This window comes from Toxorhynchites rutilus, chromosome 3 (genome assembly GCF_029784135.1).
Source record: "Toxorhynchites rutilus septentrionalis strain SRP chromosome 3, ASM2978413v1, whole genome shotgun sequence".
Lineage (NCBI taxonomy): Eukaryota > Metazoa > Arthropoda > Insecta > Diptera > Culicidae > Toxorhynchites > Toxorhynchites rutilus.
The window spans coordinates 80,700,220-80,707,515 of record NC_073746.1 but is presented as its reverse complement, the minus strand read 5'-3'; positions in this window follow the sequence as shown (position 1 = coordinate 80,707,515).

Here is a 7,296-nt window from a genome sequence, read left to right as displayed (position 1 = left end):
ACGCTAACCACTCGACCACGGGAGCAACAATTTTGGCTGGATCTTTGAATACAAATGGCCAATACTGCTTGTTCGCGACGATTGCGACCCGAGCTATAAACGAGCGGAGAAGAGGAGAAGAAAGGATGATGCAATCGCATGCACACATAGCATATGTAGTACAGTGTAAGTGTAGCTTTTAGTTTTTTCAAGAGCTAACAAGAGCTTTAGGAAGCAAAATCCGAATTACCGAACCACAATTTCGCCTAGGTTTTGATTAGAAAGAAAACCTAATTGGATTATCTTTACGCTGCAATGAATAAGTATATACACTAAGCTAAAATACAGTAGAAATAAACTAATTTAAACAAATTTATAATACCGTCCCATGATACTTTCAAAGCTAACACGTCACAGACTTGTCATAAACGTACCCTGGTCTTCTCTATATACTGGGCAGCTCCATTCTTTTGAGATTCAGGAGACGGGTGGTGTTTCATGTGTGAATAGAATACCAGAATTTGTAGTCGTATTAAATTTTGATATGGGTGTCGTACCTGGCCTAATAAATTTCCCTTGAATAAATAAATAAGATCTGTTTATTTCTTGTGAATTTTAAATATGTACACTGAAGTTGCTTTTCATGCGATTTTTTTAAACGCGGTTTTATTTTACGTGGCTTTTTTAACGCGGTTTTTGGAATTTACGCAGTTTAGTTTTACGCGAATTTCGGAATTTACGCGATTTTTTTACGCGGATTTCGGAATTTATGCGGAATACGAAATTCACGCGACACGTATCAACTGCGTAAAAATTCAATATGCTAATTGATGTTACTTTTCACGAAATAAGTTTGTATTGTATCACTGATTAGTAGCTGAGAAATAATAGGAAATACATGATTATTTTTTATCCCGTTTATTTATTTAAGGCTCATTTGCATTTTAGCAGTAACAGAGCCGAATTTTAATCGTGTACATGTCACATGGTTATCATATCTATAATTAGCACAATACACAGTTGCCATTCGCCAGTATTCCTTGTATACCATTACATATGGTACATTTACACAGTAGCCATTTAGGCGTAAGAGTATTCTTTCTGTTCTTCCATTATCCAGTTAGACCACCGGACAGCGGAGACAGTTGATTGATCATTGTTGAGTTATTTATAGAACAGCAGCCCGATGTGTCTTGCAGAGCAGAGCAGTTGTATGGATGAATCGATCTTATTTCGACCGTGGATCGATCTCCATCTCTGATGATTGTTGCGTGGACGTAGCTAGATGTAGTAAAGATGGTCAATGAGGGCCCTGAGTTTTGAACTCACGATCGATCGCTTACTAAGCGAACGCTCAATCAATGTGGCTACGGAGACCCCTGAAATACATGATTGTAGCATACAAAAATAATCAGTCAATCAATTGTTAGAATATGGGTTGCATTTCAAATTAATAATTTACTGTTTGTTAGATTTTTAAACGGATTTTTAAAATTACCAGGTTTGTTTTTACGCGGATTTTTGAATTTACGCGGTTTTTTGCGCGGATTTTCGAATTTACGCAGATTTTGGAATTTATGTGGTTTTTGTTTACGCGGCACGTGTCCCCTGTGTGAAAAGCGACTCCAGTGTATTTACGGAACAAATTGTTTTAATGTATTTTTATTAGAAAAAAATATTTTATAATTCAACTTCGTGTATATCACAGGAGAATCATCTAGAAGACGTTCCAACAATTTTCAAACAAATTATTCTATACCTCTTATATTCAAATTGCAATTTATGATAAAATTTGGTTTGCTAACGTAGACGATGCCGCCTCGTTTCATCCACTTTACTATAGTTTTTTTTCCAAAATATATATTTTTAACAAGGCTCATATGGCGTTCGCCTGACGGGGCCGGAGTTCAATATTTTGACAGTTTTTCTTATTATCTATGTTAGTAATATGTAACCGATTACTCGCGGTTGGCTCGAGGTTAGTATTACAAGTGTTCTCGTAATTGGGATGTTGCTGTCTCCAATGCTCTGTACGTGTGCCCGACACGGGATACTTCCTATTGGGATGCAGCTGACCATTAATCAGCAACGCCCCCCTAGTATGTACCCCATATCTAGCGTGGTGCGTCTTCTCGACTCGAGGAATCCAGGATAGAATGGTCACTAACCGGCGCAATCATCAGCTCGTGTAGAGTTGTCATGAGCGGTACAACCTTTGGCTCTTGTTGAATGATCAGTGGACTGCACAACCTTCGGCCCGTGCATCTGTAAAGAGTGTGTGTATGTATTGCCCCGACTAAGTAAAAGTTTATCGTTTGGATAGGAGGGATATGAAACGGGGACACAACGAAGGAAACATCATTAAACGTTGACATCGGCGTTTCTGAGGAACAGGTATAGATGAAACAGAAGATCAGGATCACGGCTACCTAAGATATCCCGGACGGGAATATCCGATTGTCTGCCTTGTGCTCTCAGTGCTCTAGAGAGCTGAGAGCGAGCAGCATGGAACCGGATACACGACCAGACAACATGCTCGATGTCGTGGTAGCCATCGCCACAATCACAAAGATTGTTTGCTGCGAGCCCAATGCGATAGAGATGCGCGTTTAGGTTGTAGTGATTGGACATAAGCCGAGATATCACGCGAATGAAATCACGACCTACATTCAATCCCTTGAACCATGCACTCGTCGAGACCTTAGGGATAATCGTGTGTAACCAACGACCGAACTCATCACCACTCCACATGCGCTGCCAACTTACGAGCGTATACTGACGAGGAATGAGGAAAAATTCATTATAAGCAATTTGCCTTTCAAAAAGTGTGCCTTCTGAAGCGCCCACCTTAGCTAGCGAGTCCGCTTTCTCATTCCCCGGTATCGAGCAATGAGAGGGAACCCATGCTAAGGTAATCTTGAATAATTTTTCGACCAAAACACTCAATAGTTGTCTTATTCTTGTTAGGAAATAAGATGAGCGTTTATCAACTTTCATTGAGCGGATTGCCTCTATTGAGCTGAGACTGTCTGAAAAAATAAAATAGTGGTCGATGGGCAATGTTTCAATGATCCCTAATGCGTAATATATCGCACCCAGTTCAGCGACATACACGGAACAAGGATCTTTAAGTTTGAAAGAGGCACTGGAATTTTCATTGAAGATGCCGAAGCCAGTGGACCCGTTTATGAATGAACCGTCAGTAAAGATCATTTTATCAGATCTAACTTTCCCATATTCTGCCGAAAATATCGGCGGAATATAATCGGAGCGTAGATGATCTGGGATTCCATGGATTTTTTGTCGCATGGACAGATCAAAAATGATAGAGGAATTGCAAAAGTATGGGAAGCAAACTTGGTTGGAGATGCCTGGTGAAGTGTGCACGTCGTGGGTAAGGTACTCATGAAACTTGACTGAGGAATCAGATGGAGTAGATTTTCGAAGTTATCAATCACCAATGGATTCATGATCTTGCAACGGATGAGAAATCTGTAGGATAATTCTGTGAACCGAAGAGTAAGCGGGGGTACTCCTGCCAAAACTTCGAGACTCATCGTATGTGTCGAATGCAAACACCCCATGGCTATACGCAAGCAACGATATTGTATCCTCTCCAGCTTGAGAATATGAATCCTGGCAGCTGATCGGAAGCAAAAACTGCCATATTCTAACACTGACAATATCGTTGTTTTGTACAACTGAATGAGGTCTCCTGGATGGGCACCCCACCATGTTCCGGTTATTGTTTGGAGAAAATTGATTCTTTGCTGGCATTTCTGTTTCAAATACGCAATGTGTCTCCCCCAGGTACATTTAGAATCAAAATATACACCCAGGTATTTGAAAAACATAGAGTGTTGGATCGTTTTGCCGGATAGGTGAAGCTGGAATTGGGCGGGTTCGTGCTTCCTCGAAAAAACGACCATTTCAGTTTTCTCCGTAGAGAATTCAATACCCAGCTTGAGGGCCCACGTGAACAGGTTGTTCAGAGTATCTTGCAAGGATTTTTGCAGAACGGCGGGATTAGTACCCGTGATGGAAATAACTCCATCGTCTGCAAGTTGTCTCAGCGTGCAGTCTCTAGTTAGACAATCATCCATATCATTGACGTAAAAACTGTACAAGAGGGGGCTTAGGCAGGAGCCTTGTGGTAGGCCCATAAAACTGTAACGTGAAGATTTCGAGCTGCCATGAGAGAAAATCATGTGCTTTTCTGACAGTAAATTGTACAGGAAATTGTTGAGAATTGGTCCACGATTATGAAGCTTCTCTGAGAGAATTTCCATGGAAACTGAATCAAATGCCCCTTTGATATCGAGAAAAACGGAAGCCATTTGTTCTTTGCGAGCAAATGCGATTTGGATTTCAGAAGATAACAGCGCGAGACAATCATTCGTCCCTTTACCTCGGCGGAAGCCAAACTGCGTATTTGACAGCAAATTGTTCGTTTCGACCCACTTGTCCAAACGAAGTAGAATCATTTTCTCTAACAATTTGCGAATACAGGATAACATTGCAATCGGCCTATACGAGTTGTGATCGCAAGTCGGCTTGTTGGGTTTTCGTATGGCTATCACTCTCACTTGTCTCCAGTCATGCGGGACAATATTCAGCTCCAGAAACTTGTTGAACAAGTTCAGCAAACGCTGTTTTGCCAAGTCGGGAAGATTCTTCAACAAGTTGAATTTAATCTTGTCCGACCCCGGAGCTGAATTGTTACATGAGAGGAGGGCAATTGAAAATTCTACCATCGAAAAATTCTCATAATCGCATTGGAGTGGAATATCGCGTACGACGCTTTGTGCAGGAACATAATCGGGACAAACCTTCCTTGCAAATTTGAAAATCCAACGGTCAGAGTATTCCTCACTTTCATTGGTATGGTTCCAGCCACGCATTCTCCTAGCCGTATTACAAAGAGTACTCATAGCGGTATCCCTTGACAAACCATTGACGAATTTCCGCCAATATCCACGCTTTTTTGCTTTAATCAGACCTTTTAGTTTGGCTTCTAGAGCTTGGTACTTTCGAAACCATTCCACTAATCCAGTTTTCCTGAATTTTTTGAAAGCGGATGATTTTTCAAGGTAGACTATTGAACACTCCCTGTCCCACCAAAGTGATGGAGGACGACGTCGGAAAGTGGTAGCCGGTACACGTTTCTTTTGAGCTTGAAGTGCGCTATCGTAAATCAAACTTGATATAAAATTATACTCTTCAAGGGGAGGAAGTTCATGCATCGAAATGATTGCTTCAAATATTAATTCTGCAAATTTTCTCCAGTCAATATTCTTCGTGAGGTCATACGCAATATCGACTGACTCACTAGATTTTGATTCATTGGCGATCGATAAAATTATTGGTAGGTGATCACTACCGTGGGGATCTTTGATTACCTTCCATGTGCAATCCAGGGATAATGAAGAAGAGCAGAGAGATATGTCTAGCATGCTTGCCCGCGCAGGAGGGTTGGCTATCCTAGTTGCTTCCCCAGTATTTAAAACTGTCATGTTGAAGTTGTCGCACAGATCATAAATCAACGTGGCACGGTTGTCATCGTAGAGTGACCCCCATGCCGTTCCATGGGAGTTGAGGTCACCTAAGATTAACCGCGGCTCCGGCAATGCCTCGATAATATCAAAGAAATGATGGCGGCCTACCGTAGACCTGGGAGGAATATATATCGAAGCAATGCAGAGTTCTTTGCCATTGATTTGTATCTGGCAAGCGACAACTTCAATGCCTGTAATCGATGGGATAGTGACTCTATAGAAGGAGTGACGTTTTTTGATCCCCAATAGTACGCCACCAAACGAGTCGTTACGATCTAGGCGAATAATGTTGAAATCGTGAAAATTCAGCTGAACAAAGCCATGTTTCACAGAGAGAAAATACATCACAGTTAGAACTGTGAACTAAAAATTTAAATTGGTCTAGTTTAGGGATGATGCTTCTGCAATTCCACTGTATGACAGTGGTCAAATCCTTGACCTCTTGCGCTGAATTAGGCATCGAGGGAAATGAACGCTGCTAAAAAGCCACATTTTTCTTTCAAAAATGTTCTCACAACCGGAAGCAAACATAATACTATGCTTTTAAGAGGATCATTTATATTTAAAGCATTTAAAATGTTATCCACAAGGTCTGAAAGCGCAAGCAGGCCAGGTAGTGGCTGTTGCTTCGACCGCGAAAATGGAACAGACGTGTTCGTTGTTGTTCCGGGAAGTGCTGAGGACCCCTGGTTGGTAGCATGACCACGTAAACCGGGAGGTACTTGCTTCGGCCTATTCTCAGCACGTTCAGTTCGAGGCTTCATTCCAACTTGGGAAGTTTCGGTATTCTTTCTGGGGAGTGATGGAAAAGAAGTAATTTTTCTTTTCCTGATGGCACCCTGCGATGTACCGGAACATCCGGCATTGGGAGCGTCAGCAACAGGCTCGTCGTTCTGCAGAATGAAGTAGGGATTGTCCTGTGTCGTTGGCACGGAACTCTTAAGCACATATATAGTAAACAACTTTACTATAGTTGTTGTGTCCAATATATAATGTATCGTGGCTACTGGAAGTGTCTGCGGAGTACACCGCAAAACCGCCCAGCTTAGCATGACCCTCTTTTCTAATGTAATCTAAGGGTCGGCCAGAGTTTGAGTTTTTTGGAAATTGAAAATTGACCCAAAAGGGGAGTAGAGGAAATTGGGGTTTTCAAAAAAAAATTGATGCCAAAAGTCTTAAAATTTCATGGAACGTCGAGATATACTCTCATCTCGAAAAAAAATCCCGCTATCTAAAAGGGGGGCTGCCACACAATTGAAACAAAAACAATTACAGGCAAACCTGTTTTTGTGCGGTAGATAAGGACCGCACAAAAAAAGTCGCATAAAATAAAAAAATCGTGCAAAACCTCACCAGCAACTTTAAAAAATCGTGTTCGGTACACATTTAGAAAAAAAAATTTTTCGTGCGGTAGATAGGGACCGCATAAAAAAAGTTTCCCCCAAGAAAATAACTCAAATCCACGCCATTCACCGTTCAATTTCCTTTTGTTTCCCTGCTTTGTGATGGGACACTTTGTCTTTTCGGTTGCGCGTGGCTGTTTTGTGCTTTTAGTTGCATATCGAAACGTGTTGCTGTTAGAAATCATGTCATGCAAAAACTTAGAAAAACTTAGAGCATTTGATGAGAGGAGAGGAATGATTTCAGAAGTGGATAATTGAGACGCAAATATGCTTTTTTCGCACTGAAAAGCATAAAAACTATCGAAAAAAACTAAATGGACGATAACTTCGTCAAATATGCTTTTTTTCATACACCACAC